General features: G+C 33.3%; 1 protein-coding gene across 1 annotated transcript in view; it reads left to right on the top strand.

Annotated features, from left to right (window-relative positions):
* LOC135214391 (small ribosomal subunit protein uS12m-like) overlaps positions 1-20,878 on the top strand; it is a 54,156-nt gene that overhangs the window by 14,994 nt on the left and 18,284 nt on the right. The window lies entirely within an intron of this gene.

Raw genomic sequence — 20,878 nt, forward strand, 5'->3', positions numbered from 1 at the left:
TGTATAGACCAGCGCTTGGAGTAGCTTTCATGACTTTATTGGTCGTTTAAAGATTTTTTTTTTTCTTTCTTTTTCATTTCGGTATTATTTGGTTAGGACCTTTGCGTTGTTGCGTGGCAATGAACGTCCAGTAAATGCTATCACAAGGAATCTTGACATATTTGGAAACGAGGGCAAGATAATAGCACATTTCTGTACTAGGCAAGTCACAGATTCATTTCTTGAAGACTGAAAAACAGTCAGTTGTTACGGATGAGGATAAAAAAAAATTTTTTTGTGGGTGTGAACCTTGGTATATTGCTAAATATACACGTAATATCCTTAAGCTTTAAGAAAACAGTCAGTTGTTACGGATGAAGATAAAAAAATATTTTTTTGTGGGTGTGAACCTTGGTGTATTGCTAAATATACACGTAATATCCTTAAGCTTTAAGAAAACAGTCAGTTGTTACGGATGAAGATAAAAAAAATTTTTTTTGTGGGTGTGAACCTTGGTGTATTGCTAAATATACACGTAATATCCTTAAGCTTTAAGAAAACAGTCAGTTCTTACGGATGAAGATAAAAGGAAAAAGACTATTTTGTTGGGTGTAAACCTTGGTATATTGTTAAATATACACGTAATATCCTTAAGCTCTAAAACAGTCAATTCTTACGGATGAGGATAAGAAAAAATGACTATTTTCTTGGGTGTGAACCTTGGTATATTGTTAAATATACACGTAATATCCTTAAGCTTTCAGAGGACGTCTGCCCTTATTGTCAGAGGGAATAAAACTAATAAAAAAATGAATAACCTGTTTGTATAGAAATTGTTAAAAGACTTCGATTGTAATTTTAACTATAAACCAAGATTTGCGCACAAGAAAAGGATCTTATTTTATCCTGACCATATTATATCTCATGACAGGCTAATGCAAGCTTGATTTTCTGGCTGTTTCTAAACTGAAAGACTTAAAAGTCGCCTGATCACAACATTTCAAGTTATATCAAGTTTTGTTGTTTTATTCAACAAATTATAAACAATTTGGATAGATTATTAGAAGCGTCTGCTATAAGATATGTTTACGTTGTCTTACATAAACACGTATTTAGGTTTATTTTAGTGTTTGTGTTAGTATTTTTTTGGGCAATAGATCTATGTAAGGTGGTGTTAAGAAAAGGTTATAATCTTTTAACGTATTTCAAAGTCACATCCAATTGAAATGTAAGTTTTGACCTTTAAATTAACCTTTATATGTGTATTTTGCAATAAGAAATATAGAATATATTTTTTAACTTCCTGGTAAGCAAATTGATACAATTAGGTTTTGGTCGAATGTGAAGTAAGTTGTTTAATTTTGGTGTACAACGATAATATGACCTTATATTTTCTTTTTTCTTTTTCACTAACGTTTGATAGTGACCATTTTCAGCAGAAAGGGAGTAAATCATAAACACTGCATTATTTCAATTAGTCATGGCTCAGAAGTCTGTGGTATTTTTATGTAAGGAGGAGTTGTTTCAAGATTCGGAACTCTGTTCTTAGGTTGTGTGAGAATCCATATGTTAGTTGAGTCAGTGCAGAAATGAGTAGACTAGAAGAATATTGAGACTGAAACCAGTGTAATTATAAATAGACTACAAAAAAAGAGTTAGACTGAAACCAGTGCAGAGTTATAAGTAGAGAAGAAAAAAAGAATTAGGATAAAACTTGCATAATATTAGTAGAACCATTGCAAATGTACTTGTTAGCCAGAGCAAATTTCGACTCGCCAATGCATATTTGTTAATAAACGGGGTATATTTGGATTAGAACCGATGCAGGTTTAACTAAACGGCTTAATTTATAATTATATTAAAGCAGAATCAAGCAGAAACCAGTGCAGATTTATTAATAGTCCAGATCAGATTTAGAGTGGAACCATTGCAGATTTGTCAGTAGACCAGGTCTGATTGGGATGGAAACCAGTGCAAAATTGCTAATACTCAAGAGTAGATTTAGAGTGGGAGCTTATAATCTTTGAAAAAGAGTAGATCTAGTTTGACAAGAAATAATTATATCCAACGAAAACGGTGGCAGTTCGGCTGATAATTAATACAATTGGAATGTGGAAGAAGCGCTTGTGTATGTACGTATACAACTCAGGAACGTAAATGGTGGGGGGTACTTTCAGATCTGCAGTTTTTGGTGCAGACTTTACAGTTACTCTTTTGACTAAACCAGTTGGCTCTCGTTCATTGTCCAGTGCTGAAGGGAACCTCTCTGGCTGGCTGAGAGGGTGGAGGGAACCTCTTTGGCTGACGGGGTTTTATGAAACTAAACTGACTAATTTAGCTTTTTGGTCCTGTGAAGTCAAGAGTCTTTTGCTACTGAATTATGATGCCCAAGTGATATCTTCCTTATACTTTTGTGAAGAATGCCTACTAACAGCTCCAAGATTGTTATTTTTCGTAACATAGCCAGAAGGGGTTCTTTTTGCACTTGCTGGAGAATTGGTCATTTTAACCCATTAGGTCAAATTTGGATAGGGTAGTTCTAGCTCTGCTGATTATCACCCAATTTCTCTCAACCTCCACATTTTAAAAAGTTCCGTTAACTTCCTTAGTATTTAAAGTTTCTGATTGTCTATTGGCAAAGGATCTGATTGCCTGTACTGAATTGCAATCATCTGTTCCCTAGTTTTTACAGTTCGGCTTTCTTAAGGACCTGTGTAGTACTTCCGATGCACTCTTGTCAGTTCTCAGTGTAGTACAGGAGTTCTTAGTGTTTGGTCATGAAGTTCGACTTAAATCTGCTTTTCTCTGTGTTAATCATAATTTCCCATGTTTCCTCATATAGACAGAGGGGGAGTTTGTGGACAAGGAATGCAATCTCTAGCGTTCCTCAGGACGGTGTTCTTGGTCCCTCACTTTTTTACTTTATGTACGTATGTATGATTTGTGCTATGGGCTTGACAGAGTTTGTGAACAAGGAATGCAATTTCTAGCGTTCCTCAGGACAGTGTTTTTGGACCCTCACTATTTACACATTGTAGTATGTATGATTTGTGATATGATCTTGAAAACCCTGGCTAGGTGTGGAAGGAATAACCGGATTTTTTTCTGATCGGTACCGGATTGACATCCAGGATTCTCTTAAAGTAGTTCGAGGTAAGTATAGGTAGGAAAAATACAAATGACCAAGAATTTGTGATATTTATGCAGACGATGCTACTCTCTTTGCATTGATCTCATCTGTAGCGGCTGAAAACTGCCAACAGAGATTTATGTAAACTTGCTGCATGCAGTATAGCTGAAAATATGGGGGGGATGAAGTTAAACTCTTGATAAGAACACTGCAGCTTTAACCGGTCCCAATCAGGTCTTATCATTGATAGAACTCTATAACTAAGTGGAACCCATTTGAAATGTAGGTGTCTTTTATTGATAGTGAGGAAGAATGTATTCCCACATCTTTGATTATTGTTTCTCTGTTTTGGTCTTCCAAGGATGACTTGGTTCTTTAAAAAAAAAATTAGTTTTCCTTGTTATCCATAATCTTATCTTAATCTCCTGGCATCGTGGTACAGTTTGCTCATCATTCATGCTTTATAATATATTTAATAATTCTGATTATCCTTTGTATTCGGGTCTTCCCAGATTAGACTATCCACTTCGTAGTAATACTATAGATACGCAGTTAATTCTAATAGTCCTGCCCTTACCTTCTTTGACGTTCAACACTACCACAGTTTTTTTGACCAAATTGTTGTCATCTGATCTTCTTTACGAGCAAGAACCCGTGCTGGCACAAGGCCAACTTAATCTTCAACGACAACATATGATCTCCTTAATTCTGTAGTTGAATTGTCGAGATTATATTTTTTTATTTTTTTATTTTTTAGAAGGCAGACATTTTGTCTCACGTCATAGAATCGTTATTTATTTTATTTGTTAACTTTGTTGTTTATCAAATTTACTTTGTTATTTTGCTTAAATTTATTCTTTACCAAACCTGAGGACATTTATTTTAAACAGATGGGTATTTGTAACCAAGCCATAGGAAATTTATTGGGTACTATTGCATATTTATTATTAAGCCATAGAAAATTTAGCTGAAGACCACTGTATATTTGTGAGTTTAAAACTATTTTTATATTGTTATTAAACCAGAGGAAACTCGTGTCAAACCAGTCCCTATTACTCTAGTCCAGTGTTTCTCAACCTTTTGACCTCAGGGCACATCTATGAATTAACAGAGACTTTGGAGCGCACCTTTGATTTTAATATGGACAAAATACTTATGAAATTTGAATTTATTGTGAAGTTTCAGAAACTTTAGATCGCTGGTACGGTAATACTTTCTTCCTGAGACGATATTTTACTCTTTTTGTGCATAGCGTTCAAGCATATTTTAAAATGTGTTTTTTTTTTTTATATGCTGCATATTTTTATTTTTATTTAATTGTCTTTTTCCTCACTTATTTCCTGTGGGACTGCTTTTCCTGCTCGTGCCCTCGGGTCTATAGCAGTTGGGTTCATAATTAATAATAATAATAATAATAATAATAATAATAATAATAATAATAATAATAATAATAATAATAATTAATAATTAATAATTAATAAATAATAAATAATAAATAATAAATAATAATAATAATAATAATAATAATAATAATAATAATAATAATAATAATAATAATAATAATAATAATAATAATAATAATAATAATAATAATAATAATCTCCCCTCTGTAGCCATTGCCAATTGTCATCGCTGGCTAGTTCTTTAGTCTGTCTCATGTATTGTCCGTGCATTGGTTTGTTGTGCCAGTCCTCTGTTCTTTCTGTCTTTCTCCTGTCTCTGTATATTTCTGGGTCTTCGTCTACTTTTATTAGTCCTTCTTCCCATGCACTCTTTAGCCACTCGTCTTCACTGGTTTTCAGATATTGCCCCAGTGCTCTGTTTTCAATGTTGACGCAGTCCTCTATACTTAGTAGTCCTCTCCCTCCTTCCTTTCGTGTTATGTATAGTCTGTCCGTATTTGCTCTTGGGTGTAGTGCTTTGTGTATTGTCATTTGTTTCCTGGTTTTCTGATCTATGCTGCGGAGTTCTGCCTTCGTCCATTCCACTATTCCTGCGCTGTATCTGATTACTGGCACTGCCCATGTGTTTATGGCTTTTATCATATTTCCGGCGTTGAGTTTTGACTTGAGTATCGCCTTGAGTCTCTGCATATATTCTTTCCTGATCGTGTCCTTCATCTCTTGGTGTTTTATATCTCCTCCTTCCATTATTCCCAGGTATTTGTATCTTGTCTCTTCTATGTGTTTGATGTTGCTCCCATCTGGTAGCTTTATCCCTTCAGTTCTCGTTACTTTGCCTTTTTGTATGTTGACTAAGGCGCATTTTTCTATTCCAAACTCCATTCTGATGTCCCCAGATACAATCCTTACAGTCTGGATTAGGGTATCTATTTCCTTGATGCTCTTACCATACAGCTTGATGTCGTCCATGAACATCAGATGGTTGATTTTGTTGCCTCTTTTCTTGAGTTGGTACCCGGCATCCATCTTCTGTAGTACTTTTGTCATGGGAATCATGGCTACTACGAAGAGTAGTGGGGACAGTGAGTCGCCCTGGAAGATCCCTCTCCTGATATTAACCTGTGCTAGTCTTATTCCAGAGCTTGTAAGTATTGTATTCCAGTTGCGCATTGTATTTTTGAGGAAGCTGATGGTATTTTCCTCTGCCCCATATATTTTCAGGCATTCTATTAGCCATGTGTGTGGTATCATGTCGAAGGCTTTCTTATAGTTTATCCATGCCATGCTTAGGTTGGTTTTCCTTCTCCTACTGTTCTTCATTACCATTTTGTCTATCAAATAATCTCTCCCATATGTAGGAAGTGCAATACGAAAAATGAAACCATAAACCACATAGCAAGTGAATGCCCGGCACTTGCACAGAACCAGTACAAAAAGAGGCATGATTCAGTGGCAAAAGCCCTCCACTGGAGCCTGTGCAAGAAACATCAGCTACCTTGCAGTAATAAGTGGTACGAGCACCAACTTGAGGGAGTGATAGAAAACGATCAGGCAAAGATCCTCTGGGACTATGGTATCAGAACGGATAGGGTGATACGTGCAAATAGACCAGACGTGACGTTGATTGACAAAGTCAAGAAGAAAGTATCACTCATTGATGTCGCAATACCCTGGGACACCAGAGTTGAAGAGAAAGAGAGGGAAAAAAGGGATAAGTATCAAGATCTGAAAATAGAAATAAGAAGGATATGGGATATGCCAGTGGAAATCGTACCCATAATCATAGGAGCACTAGGCACGATCCCAAGATCCCTGAAAAGGAATCTAGAAAAACTAGAGGCTGAAGTAGCTCCAGGTCTCATGCAGAAGAGTGTGATCCTAGAAACGGCACACATAGTAAGAAAAGTGATGGACTCCTGAGGAGGCAGGATGCAACCCGGAACCCCACACTATAAATACCACCCAATCGAATTGGAGGACTGTGATAGAGCACAAAAAAAAAAAAAAAAAAAAAAAAAAAAAATAATAATAATAATAATAATAATAATAATGATAATAATTGACAAAGTCAAGAAGAAAGTATCATTGATTGACAAGATAAAGAAGAAAGTATCACTCATTGATGTCGCAATACCATGGGGCACCAGCGTTGAAGAGAAAGAGAGGGAAAAAATTGATAAGTATCAAGACCTGAAAATAGAAATAAGAAGGATATGGGATATGCCAGTGGAAATTGTACCCATAATCATAGGAGCACTAGGCACGATCCCAAGACTATAAATACCACCCAGTCGAATTGGAGGACTGTGATAAAAAAAAAAAAAAAAAAAAAAAAAAAAAATAATAATAATAATAATAATTAATTTTAGCATTTGTTTAGCAGTACTAATAGGAAAATACTAGATATGTATTCTAAAATAACCATTTATTTTTTAGATATTACATTTTGCATTTAAATATCCTAATGAGAAACCTGTGCTTGATGAGAATTAGCAATTTTGTGAATGTTAGGCCTTTATGTGATAAACAAACTCTCAACTCTTCATCAGTAGATTTGATATTTGATCTACTTTTACATTTAATGTTAGTACAGAAAATCCTTGTTCACAAAGATAAGGTGTGGAAAACTGCAAGAAAACCGTTAATGCCTTGTTAGCTATTGAAGAATATTCTTCTTTAACTGAAATCCAAAACTGATCGATGAACACTTTATGCTTGATCTTTAATCCCTGATCAGTAGATATAGCGACCAGCTCCTCCTCTTCAGTTAACGAAAAGCCAATGAAAGGGTTGGGAATCCAGTCGTACTGCTCGGTGTTTATGGAGGGAAAGTAATAATTCAGATTACCATCCAGAGTCGCTAAATGATCCACTATTAAAAGAATTAAAATGTCTGAATAGCCTTTTCTCAGCAAAGAAAACATTTCCAAACAGCCTGAATTTGCTTTTCTTTTCCAAATCACTATTGATTTCTGGAATGCTTTGGTTCTGTCGGTAGATGAGAGAAGATTTTCATTTCCTCTTTGCATAGACATGTTCAGATTATTCAAGTGTTGAAACCTATTAGTCAGATATTCCAATTTTGATGTCCAAAACTCACATTCCAAAAGTCCACAAAAGTTGCTTTTATTTTCTTTTTAAAAAAATGCCAATAGTTCTTCGCGACAGAGAACCTTTCCTCTTGACAACCATCTATCTTCTGTGTGCTATTAATAGCGAGCGAGTGTGTTGTGAATGTATGTTTTCACAAAGTTGTTCAAATATACGAGCCTTTACTGGTCTAGTCTTGATGAAATTTATCATTTCGACAACTTGATCCAAAACTTCTTTCAATTTAATACCCAGTGTTTTTGCCATGCAAGAAACAGTGAGTTGTTATTATCTTGCAAAATTTATGAAAATAATAACATGTTTTGAACATTAGATTATAGTTTTCCTATTCCTTGGGGCTCACCTGAGCACCTCAGAAACGCTGCTCTAGTCAATTGACTTCAAAACCATTGCGAATTTGTTAGTATGCAATGGGGTATTTCATCGAAAATGAGTGCTTGATATGGAGAAGCTATGTGAGATCTATTAAACAAGGCGTGATCCGACCTCCAGCTCACTCGGAGCGCGTGCGAAAACCAACGGTCAAATAGAACGTTGCTTCACCAACGAAAATTAAAATAAATACGTTGCGTTTTACTAGAAATAATTCCTCTGTACTGTTTAATATGCAAATTATTTTTATTTTTTACATTTTCATTCTAATCAGTACATCATAAAATATCCTATCCTAAAATTCCTGTGTCTTAAACTCATCGTAAGACAACTTTCAGTCCTTTTTAGGCTTTTCTATAGGGCTTTCCTAACCCCCACCCACCAACAAAATCAACAACAACAATAAAGTAGGTTTACTCCCCGAGTAAGCAAAAACCAGTGGATATTAATAGGCATGGGAGATGGACTATCAACAGTGCATATTTATTTGTAAGTCACAGGCGGATTGCAGGATAACACTCGTAAATATGTATAATAATAATAAAAAATTTATGTGTGTGTATAGAAAGATATATAAATATATTATATATATATATATATATATATAGATATATATATATATATATATATATATATATATATATACACACTAATGACCCATATTAGATACAGCGAATGCCTTTTTTAGTAAATCATGAAAATTTGAGTAAAAAAAGCCAGCTCGTTTTTATTATTAGTTTATAACAGTGCGTTTTTATTGATCAGCAAGAGGAGGTATGTGTTGAGAAGAGTCCGTATTTGTTGATAAGCAGTAGAGATTGATGTTAATAACGTTTTGATCAGCAATAGGAGATTTATGTCGAAAACTGCATATTTATGAGAAGCTATAGGAGACTTGTGTTGAAAACAGTGCATATTTATTGGAAGCTATAAGAGACTTGTTTTTAAAACAATGCATATTTATTGGAAATTATAGGGGATTTATGTTGAAAACAGTGCATATTTATTGGAAGCTATAGGGGACTTATGTTGAAAACAGTGCATATTTATTGAAAGCTATTGGGGATTTATGTGAAAACAGTGCATATTTATTTGAAGCTATAGGGGATTGTTTGTTGAAAACAGGTGCATATATAGGGGAATCTATGGTTTGGAAAGTGGGAATTTAGTTTTGGAAAAAGCTTTATTTAAGGGGATTTAATTGTGAAAAACAAACTGCAATATTTATTTGGAAGCTATCCTAAATTTTAAGGGGTTTATGTTTGAAACAGTTGCAATATATTTATTGAAAGCTTTATTAAGCGGAACTTAAATGTTTTTTGGAAAACAGTGCATTAATTTATGGGAAAAGCTTATTAAAGGGAAGGGTTATGTGAAAAACAGTGCATTTATTGAAAGCTATAGGGATTTATGTTGAAAACAGTGCATATTTATTGGAAGCTATAGGGAATTTATGTTGAGAATAGTGCATATTTATTGGAAGCTATTGAGGATTTATGTTGAAAACTGTGCATATTTATTGAAAGCTATAGGGGACTCATGTTGAAAACAGTAAATATTTATTAGAAGCTATAGGGTATTCGTGTTGAAAACAGTGCATATTTATTTGAAGCTATAGGGATTTATGTTAAAACAGTGCAATATTTATTGAAGTCTAGGCGGGATTTATGTTTAAAGACAGTGCATATTATATTTGAAGCGTCAGGATTTTGTGAACAAACAGTGCAATTTATTTGAAGCTATAGGGGATTTAATGTGAAACAGTGCATATTTATTGAAAGCTATAGGGATTTTTAGTTGAAAACAGTGCAAATTTTGAAAGCTATAGGGGTTTATGTTGAAAAAACCGTGCATATTTTTGGAAGCGTATAGGGGATTATGCTTTGAAAACAGTGCATATTTATTAGAAGCTATAGGGGATTTTGTGTTTTAACAATGCATAATTTATTGGAAGTTTAAGGGGATTTATTGTGGAAAGTGCATTTAGTTTTTTGGAAAGCTATAGGGGATTTATTGTTGAAAAACACGGCATATAGTTTATTGGAAGCATTAGGGGAAAATTTCATGTTGAAAACAGTGCATACTTTAATTGACAAAAGCTATAGGGACTTATGTTGGGGAAAACAGTGCATATTTATTGAAAGCTTAGGGAAAACTATGTTGAAAAACAAAAAGTGCATTTGATTAATTGGGAAGCTATAGGGGGATTTATGTTGAAAACAGTGCATATTATTGGAAAAGCTATAGGGAATTTATGTTGAAAATAGTGCATATTTATTCTTGGAAGCTATTGGAGGATTTTATGTTTTGAAAACAATCGGTGCATATTTATTGAAAGGGGCTATTTAGGGGACATGTTGAAAAAACAGTAAATATTTATTAGAAGCTAAGGGTATTCGTGTTTGAAAACAGTTTGCAAGTATTTTTTTGAAGGCTATGGGGTACTTATGTTGGAAAACAGTGCATATTTATTAAAAAGAGCTATAGGGGATTTATTGTTTGAAACCGTGCATATTTATTTGAAGCTATAGGGTGATTTATGTTGAAAACAGGTGGCATATTTTATTTGGAAGCTATAGGGTTTATTCGTGTTGAAAACTGTGCATATTCATGGAAGCTATTAGTGGGGATTAATTTTTGAAAACAAGTCGCATAATAATTGGAAGCTTTAATTTAGGGTAATTCGTGTTGAAAACAGTGCATATTCATTGGAAACTTATGGGGATTTAGGATTTTGTGGTTAAAAAACAAAAGTGCATATTAATTGGACAGCCCTATAGGAAGACTTAATCTAAGCATATTTATTGGAAGCTCTAGGGGATTTATGTTGAAACACCAAAGTGCATATTTATGGAAGCTATAGGGGAATTTCGTGTTTGAAAACAAGTGCATTATTTATTGGAAAAAGCTAATAGTGGATTTGGTTGAAAAACAGTGCATAATTTATTGCAAACTTATTAGGGAAATTTGTGTTGAAAACAGTGTTATATTTATTGAAGGGGCTATTTAGGGACTTATTGTTAACAAAACCAGTGCATATTATGAAAGCTTATTGGTGGTATGTCGTGTTTGGAAACCAGTTGGCATATTTATTGGAAAGCTATAAGGGGACTTATGTTTGAAAACAGTGCATATTTATTGGAAAACTATATATAGGATTGTGTTAAAAATAGTGGCACTATTAATTGGAAGCTTTATTAGGAAGATCTTATCTAGTGCATATTTATTTGGAAGCTATAGGGGATTTATTGTGTTTGAAAACAGTGCATATTTATTTAGAAGCTATAGGGGATTTGTGTTGAAAAACAATGCATATTTATTTGGAAACGATAGGTGGATTTGTGTTGGAAAAACGTGCATATTTAAATTGGGGAAACTATTTAGGGGATTTGTGTTGAAAACAAAGTGCATATTTAATGGAAGCTATAGAGAATTTGTGTTGAAAACAGTGCATATTATTTTTAGGAAAGCTATAGGGGAATTTGTGGTTTTGAAACTTGTGCATATTCATTGAAAAGCTTTTATAAGGAGATTTGTGGTTGAAAAACAGTGCAATATTTATTAGAAGCTATAGGCGGATTGTGCTTGGAAAACAAGTGCATATTTATTGGAAGGGGCTTATTGAGATTTGTGTTGAAAACAGTGCATATTATATTAGAAGCTATTTAGGGGATTTGTGTTGAAACAGTGCAATATTTAATTGGAAGCCATTAGGGGACTTTGTTCGAAAACAAGTGCATATTTTATTAAGAAAAGCTATAGGGTATTGTGTTGAATAACTGTGCAATTCATTGGGAAGCCTATTAGGGATTGTGTTGATTTAAAACAGTTGCAATATTTAAATTGGAACTATATAGGAATTTGTGTTAAAAGAACGTGGCCATCAATTAATTGGTAAGCTTTAGGAGACCTTAAAACTAGTGCATATTTATTTGGAGCTAGGGGATTTATGTTGGGAAAACAGTGCATATTTAATAGGAAGGGGGCTATTACGGGATTTGTGTTGAAAAACAGTGCATATTTATTGGAAGCTATAGGGGAATTTGTGTTTGAAAACAGTGCATATTTATGGAAACTATAAGGGGAAAATTCTGTGTTGAAAACGTGCATATTTATTGGACTAAGGGGAATTTATGTTGGGAAAACAAGTGCATATTATTAAAGGCTCTAGGGGATTCGTGTTTGAAAACAGTGCAACATCTTTATCTTAGAAAAAGCTATAAGGGGATTTGTGTTAAAAACAGTGCATATTTATTGGAAAGCTGATTAGGGGACTTCATGTTGGGGAAAACAGTGGCAATATTTATTAAGGAAGCTATAGGGGATTTGTGTTTGAAACAAAAGTGCATAATTATTAAAGGTATAGGGAATTGTGTTAAAAACAAAGTGCATTTATTTTTATTGGAAAGCTATAGTGTTTATGGGTTGAAACAGTGGCATATTATTAGATTAGTCTAATAGGGGATTTGTTGTTAAAACCAGTGCATTTTATTGAAGCTATAGGTATTCGTGTTTGAAAACAGTGATATGTCATGGAAACATATTAGGATTTGTGTTAAAAACAGTGCATATTAATTGGAAGCTATAGGAGACTTATCTAGTGCATATTTATTGGAAGCTATAGGGGATTTATGTTGAAAACAGTGCATATTTATTAGAAGCTATAGGGGATTTGTGTTGAAAACAGTGCATATTTAATTGGAAGCTATTTAGGGGAATTTGGTTGAAAACAAGTTTTGCATATTTATTGGAAACTTTATTAGGGAATTTGTGTTGAAACCGTGTATATTTAGTGGAAGGGGCTATTTAGGGGACTTATGTTTGAAAAACAGTGCATATTTATTGGAAGCTATAGGGGACTTATGTTGAAAACAGTGCATATTTATTAGAAGCTATAGGGGATTTGTGTTGAAAACAGTGCATATTTATTAGAAGCTATAGGGGATTTGTGTTAAAAACAGTGCATATTTATTGGAAGCTATAGGGGACTTATGTTGAAAACAGTGCATATTTATTAGAAGCTATAGGGGATTTGTGTTGAAAACAGTGCATATTTATTGGAAGCTATAGGGGACTTATGTTGGAAAATCAGTTTTCCATATTTTTAGAGCTTATAGGGGGAATTTGTGTTGAAAACATGCATATTTATTGGAAAGCTATAGGGGACGGTTATGGGGTTAAACAGTTTGCATGTTTTCTTAGAAGCTAAATAGGGATTTATGTCGAAATAGTGCATATTTATTAGATGCTATAGGGGATTTATGTTGAAAACCAAGGTTTGTTGGGGGGGGCCATATTTATTAGGAAGGGGGGGCTTAAGAGGTTAACTTATGTTGAAAACAGGCATAATTTTATTAGAAAAGCTGATATGGGGACTTATGTTGGAACAAAACAGTGCATTATTTAATTGGATAAGCTATAGAAGATTTGTGTTGAACAAAAACAGTGCATATTTATTCAGAAAGCTATAGGAGAATTTGTGTTGGAAAAACAGGCATATTTATTAGAAAGCCTATAGGAGATTTGTGTTTGAAAACATGTCTATTTATTAGAAGATATAGGAGATTTGTGTTGAAAAAACAGTGGCATTATTTATTAGAAGCTATAGGAAGATTTGTGTTCCGAAAACAGTGCATATTTAATTAGAAGATATAGGAGATTTGTGTTTGCAAACAAGGCATATTTATTAGAAGATATTTTAGGAAAACATTTGTGTTGAAAACAGTGCATATTTAATTAGAAAGCTATAGGAGATTTTGTGTTGAGAAAAACCAGTTATTTTATGGAAGCATAGGGGATTTATGTTAAAACCGAAAGCATATTTATTAGGAAGCATTTAGGAGATTTGCGTTGAAAACCAGTGCATATTTATTAGAAGCTATTAGGGAGATTGTGTTGAAAACAATTGCATATTTATTCGGAGCATTTAAGGAGATTTGTTGCGAGAACAGTGTTATATTTATGGCAAGCTATGAGGTGGACTTATGTTGAAAAACAGGTGCATATTATTAGAAGTCTTAAGGGGACTTATGTGAAAACAATGCATATTTATTGGAAGGCATTTAGGAGCTTTGTTGTTAAAACAGTGCAATACTTTATTAGAAGCTATAGGAGATTTTCGTGTTGAAAACAGTGCCTATTATTAGAAGGCTTAAGGAGATTTGTGTTGAAAACAAGAAAGCATATTTATTAGAAGCCTATAGGAGATTTGTTTTTGAAAACAGGTTGCATAGAATCGAGGGCTATAGGAGTTTGTGTTGAGAACAGGTATATTTTGTATTGGAAGCTTATAGGGGTTAACCTTATGTTGAAAACAGTGGCATATTTATGAAAGCTATAGGGTTATTCGTGTTGAAAAAACAAGTGCAGATTTATTGGGAAGCCTTATAGGATTATTGTTAAAACAGTGCATAATTTATTAGGGAAGCTATAAGGGGATTTATGTCGAAATAGTGCATATTTATTAGAAGCATAGGGGAAAACTTATGTTGAAAACAGTGATATTTATTAGACTTATTAGGGACTTATGTTTGAAAAACAAAGTGCATATTTATTAGGACGCTATTTAGGGAATTGGTTGAAAACAGTCGCATACTTTACTAGAAGCTATAGGGGAGATTATGTTGAAAAACACGTTGCATATTTATTCAAGCTTTATTTAGGAAGATTTGGTTTGGAAAACAAGTGCCAATTTATTAGAAGGTATAGGAGATTTTGCGTGTTGGAAAAAACAGTGGCATATTATTGAAGCTTTATTAGGAGATTGTGTGAAAAACAGTGCAATTTATTAGGAAGCTATTTAGGAGACTTGTTGAGAAAACAGTGCATATTTATTGGAAATCTATAAGGGGACTATGTTGAAAATTACAGTGCATATTTATTAGGGGAAGCATTATGGGTACTTAGGTGAAAACAGCTGGGCATATTTATTAGAAAGCTAAATTAGGGGACTTATGTTGAAAACAGTGCATATTTATTGGAAAAAAGCTATAGGAGATTGTGTTAAAAACAGTGAATATTTATTGGAAGCTTATAGGGGACTTTATGTTTTTTGAAAACAGTGGCATACGTTTATTAGAAAGATATAAGGGGTACGTTTATGTTTGAAAAAAAACCACCAGGGCATATTTAAATAGAAGCTATTTAGGGGACTTATGTTGAAAACAAGTGCATATTATTGGGGACGCTATTAGGAGATTTGTGTTGAATCAAAACAGTGCATATTTATTAGAAGATATAGGGGACTGATTTGCGTTGAAAAACAGTTGCATATTTATTTAGAAGCTTATAGGGGACAATTTGTGTTGGAAAACAGTGCATATTCTTATTAGAAGCTATAGGAGATTTGGGTGAAAAAACAGTGCATAGGTATTAGGGGAAGCTTATTTAGGAGATTTTGTGTTGAAAACAGTGCAATTTATTAGTAAGCTATTAGGAGGATTTGTGTTGAAAAAAAACAGTGCCACATTTATTAGGAAGGCTTATAGGAGGGGATTTGTGGTTGGGAAAAGAACAGTGTAATTGATTGGAAGCTATAGGGGATTTATGTTGGAAAAACAAGGCATATTTATTAGAAGCTATAGAGGGGATTTATGTTGGAAAACAGTGCATATTTATTAGAAGCTATTAGGAGGGGATTTGTGTTGGAAAAAACAGTGCATATTTCAATTAGGAAGCTATACGAGGGATTTCTTCTTGAGAAAAGTGTATACTTATTGGAAATACAAGGGTACTTATGTTGGGGAAAACAGTTGACATAGGTTTATTAGAAGCTATAGGGGAATTATGTTGAAAAACAGGGCAATTTATTGGAAGCTATTAGGAGATTTGTTGTTGAAAACAGTGCATATTATTAGAAGAATTTATTAGGAGATTGTGTGAAAACAAGGCATATTTATTAGGGGGAATTATTAGGAGATTGTGTTGGTTGAAAATACAGTGCATATTTTATTTTTTAGAAGTTAGGATTGTGTGAAAACAGTGCATATTTTATTAGGGAAGATATTTAGGAGACGTGTTGAGAAAAAACAGTGTATGGCATATTTTATTGGAAGCTATAGGGGACTTATGTTGAAAACAGTGCATATTTATTGAAAGCTATAGGGTATTCGTGTTGAAAACAGTGCATATTTATTGGAAGCTATAGGGCGAAAAACTTAGTTGAAAGCAGTTCATATTTATTAGTAAGGCTGTAGGGGATTTATGTCGGGGAAATAGTGCATTATGTATAGAAGCTATCGGGGAAAACTTATGTTGAAAAGACGTGCATACTTTATTAGGAAAGCTTATAGGGGAATTTGTGTTGAAAACAGGCATATTATTAGAAGCTATAGGGGACTTAGTTGAAAACACGAAGCTATTTATTAGAAGTAAGGAGATTGTTGGTTTTGAAAACAGTGCATATTTATTAGAAGCTATAGGGGACTTGTGTTGAAAACAGTGCATATTTATTAGAAGCTATAGGAGATTTGTGTTGAAAACAGTGCATATTTATTAGAAGCTATAGGAGATTTGTGTTCGAAAACAAAAAAGTGACCATTTATTAGAAGTATTAGGAGAATTTGTCTTGGACAAGGAGATTATTATTTGAAGATATATGGGACTATGTTGAAAAAACAGTGCAGAGTTTATTGGAAGATATAGGAGATTTGTGTTGAAAACAGTGCCTATTTATTGGAAGGGCTATTAGGGGACCTTATGTTGAAAAACAGTGCATATTTATTAGAAGCTATAGGGTGACTTATGTTGAAACAAAAAACAGTTGGCATATTTATTAGAAAGCTATAGGGACTTAGTTTGAAAAACAGTGCAATTTATTGGAAGCTAGAGAGATTTGTGTTTTGAAAACAGTGCATATCCCAGGAAGATTTTGTGTTTGACAGTGCATATTTATTAGAAGCTATAGGAGATTTGTGTTGAAAACAGTGCATATTTATTAGAAGCTATAGGAGATTTGTGTTGAAAACAGTGCATATTTATTAGAAGCTATAGGAGATTTGTGTTGAAAACAGTGCATATTTCATTAGCAAGCTATAGGAGATTTGTGTTGAAAACAGTGCATATTTATTAGAAGCTATTAGGAGATTGTGTTGAAAAACAGTGCATAATTATTAGACAGCTATAGGAGATTTGTGTTTGAGAACAGTGTATATTGTATTGGAATCCTATACGGGACTTATGTTGAAAAACAGTGCATATTTATGGAAGCTATGGAAATTTGTGTTGAAAACAGGCATATTTATTAGAGCTATAGTTGAGATTGTGTTTTTGAAAACAGTGCTTATTATTTAGAAGGCTATAGATAGATTTGTGGTTGAGAACAGTGTATATTTATTGGAAGCTATTAGGGTACTTTATGTTTGAAAAAACATGCAATTTTATTAGAAGCTATAGGTGGACTTATGTTTGAAAACAGTGCATATATTTTATGAAGCTATAGGAGATTTGTGTTGAAAAACAGTGCATATTATTAGAAGGCTATAGACGATTGTGGTTGAAAAAAGTGCAATATTTATTAGAAGCCTATCAGGAGATTTGTGTTGAAAACAGTTGGGGCTATTTATTAGAAGCGTATAAGAGATTTGTGTTGAAAACAGTGCATATTATTAGAAGCTAATAGGAGATTGTGTTTGAAAACAGTTGCCATATATTTATTAGAAGCCTTACTATATAGGAGGATTATTTGCTCCTCTTTTGTGTTTGAAAAACATTAGTTGCATTTTTTTGTTTTGTTGCCTTTTTTAATTTTTGCCAGTCTAATTGCATATTTATAGAAGCTATAGGAGATGTGTGGGGAAAACAGTTTTGCATACTTATTAGAAAAGCTATAGGAGATTGTGTTGAAAAACAGGGCATATTTATTAGAAAGCTTAGGAGATTTGTGTTGAAAACAGTGCAAGGGAATTTATTAAGAAGCTATAGGAGATTGTGTTGAGAAAACAGTGTATATTTATGGAAGCTTATAGGGGACTTTATGTTGGAAAACAAGTGCATAGTTATGAAAGGCTATAGGGGTATTCGTGTTGAAACAGTGCATATTTATTTGGAAGTATAAAGGGGACTTATGTTGAAAGGCAGTTATTTATTTCTTAGATGCTATAAGGAGAGTTTGTGTTGAAGAACAGTGCATATGTTATTTAGCGTAGCTATAGGAGATGATGTTGAAAACATTGGCATATTGATTATAGAGGTAGGTAGAGTGTTGTGGATTTATAACATAGGCATATTTATTGTAGCTAATACGGGGAGATTTGTGTTGAAAAGTAGGTGAAATATTTTATTAGAAGCTCCGCCATAGGAGATTTGTGTTGAGTAACAGTGTTATATTCTATTGGAAGCTCTATAGGGGACTTATGTAGTTGAAAACAAGTGCATTATATTATTGAAAAGCTATAAGGGTATTGGTTTGGAAAAAAGGTGGGCAATATTTATTGGGGGAAGCTATAGGGGTTATGTTGACAGTGCAAATGATTTATTAGAGAGACTAATATGGGAAGTTATGTCGAAAAATAGTGCATATTTTATTAGAAGCTATTAGGGGAACTTATGTTGAAAACATGCATTTTATTTAGAAGCTATAGGGGATTTATGTTTGAAATAACAGTGCATTTTATGTAGAAGCTATAGGAGGAATTTGTGTTGAAAACAGTGGCAATATTTATTAAGAAGCTTATAGGGGCTTAATGTTGAAAACAGTGCATATTTATTAGAAGCTATAGGGAGATTTGTGTTGAAAACAGTGCATATTATTAGAAGCTATGGAGCATTGTTTGTGTTGAAAAAGTGCACTTTTATTAGAAGCTATGGAGATCAGTTGTGTTGAAAACAGTCATATTATTAAGAAGCTTGTACATCAGAGATTTGTGTTGAAGAACAGTGCATATTTATTGGAAGCTAGGGTACTTATTGTTGAAAGACAGTGGCATATTTATTAGAAGCTTTCAGGGTACTTATGTTGAAAACAGTTGCTATTTATTAGAAGCTATGGGGACTGATTTGAACCAGTGTGGCATATTTTTTGGAAGCTATAGGAGATTTGGTGTTGAAGAACAGTAGCCTATTTATTGCGAAGCTATAGGCGGACTTATGTTGAAAACAGTGGCATATTATTAGAAGCTATGGGTATTTATTTGAAAACAGTGCATATTTTATGTAGAAGCTATAGGGACTTATGTTTGAAAACAGTGCATATTTAATTGGAAGCTATAGGAGATTTTGTTGTTGAAAAAGTGCATACTTATTAGAAGCTATTACGGGGACCCTTATGTTTTGAAAACAGTTCATATTATTCTAAGCTATAGGGAGATTTGTGTTTGAAAACAGTTGGCATATTTATTAGAAGCTATAGGAGATTGTGTTGGAAAACAAGTTTGATATTTATTTGATTAGCTATAGGAGAAATTGGTGTTCAAAAAGTGCATTATCTATTAGAAGCTTTATTAGGAGATTTGTGTTGAAAACAAAGTGAATATTTATTGGACGCTATTAGGGGACTTATGTTGAAAACAGTGGCATATGTGTTAGAAGCCTATAGGGTACTTATGTGAAAACAAGTGCATATTATTAGAAGGTATAGGTGGACTTATTTGTTGAAAACAGTTTGCAATTTATTGGAAGCTATAGGAGATTTGGGTTGAAAACAGTGCAATTATTGGAAGCTATTAGGGGGAATTATGTGAAAAACAGTGCATATTTATTAGAAGCTATAAGGGTAATTATTTGTTTGAAAACAGTGATATTATTAGAAGCTATAGGGGACTTATGTTGGAAAACAGCTTTGCAATTATGGAAGCTTATAGGAGATTTGTTTGGTTTGAAAAACAGATGCCATATTATTAGAAGACTATAGGAGATTTTGTTTGTTGAAAAACAGTGCATATTTATTAGAAAGCTATAGGAGATTGTGTTGAACAACAGTGCAATTTATTGAGGAAGCTATAGGAGAATTGTGTTGGGGAAACAGGGCCATATTATTAGAAAGCTATTAAAACATTTGTGTGAAAACAGTGCATATTTATTAGAAGCTATAGGAGATTTGTGTTGAAAACAGTGCATATTTATTAGAAGCTATAGGAGATTTGTGTTGAGAACAGTGTATATTTATTGGAAGCTATAGGGGACTTATGTTGAAAACAGTGCATATTTATTAGAAGCTTATAGGATATTTGTGTTTGAAAACAGTTGCATATTTATTAGAAGATATTAGGAGATTTTGTGTTGAAACAACAGGCAATATTTTTAGAAGTATAGGAGATTTGTTTATTTGAGGAACAAGCGGCTATATTTATTGGAAGCTATAGGGGTACTTATTTGAAAACAGTGCATATTTATTGGAAGCTATAGGAGATTTGTGTTGAAAACAGTGCATATTTATTAGAAGCTATAGGAGATTTGTGTTGAAAACAGTGCATATTTATTAGAAGCTATAGGAGATTTGTGTTGAAAACAGTGCCGATATTTAGTAAAAAGCTATAGGAGATTTGGTGTTGAAAACAGTGCATTTTTATTAGAAGCTAGTGGGAGATTTTTGATTAAACTGATATTTATTGGAAGCTATAGGGGACCTTATGTTAAACTGCTATTTTATTGAAGCTATAGGGTATTCGTTTTGAAACAGTGCATATTTTATTGGAAGATATAGGGACTTAGTAAAACAGTGCAATTTATTGGAGCTTATAGGGATTTATGTCCAAATAGTGCATATTTATTAGAATCTTAGGGTGACTTTATTTTTGAAAACAGTGCATATTTATTAGAAGCTATAGGGACTTATGTTGAAAACAGTGCCTATTTATTTGAAGCTATAAGGAGATTTGTGTTGAAAACAGTGCATATTTATTAGAAGCTATAGGGGACTTCTTTTGAAAACGAGTGCATATTCTGT

Source organism: Macrobrachium nipponense, chromosome 45, assembly GCF_015104395.2.
Source record: "Macrobrachium nipponense isolate FS-2020 chromosome 45, ASM1510439v2, whole genome shotgun sequence".
In the NCBI taxonomy this organism is placed as follows: Eukaryota; Metazoa; Arthropoda; class Malacostraca; order Decapoda; family Palaemonidae; genus Macrobrachium; species Macrobrachium nipponense.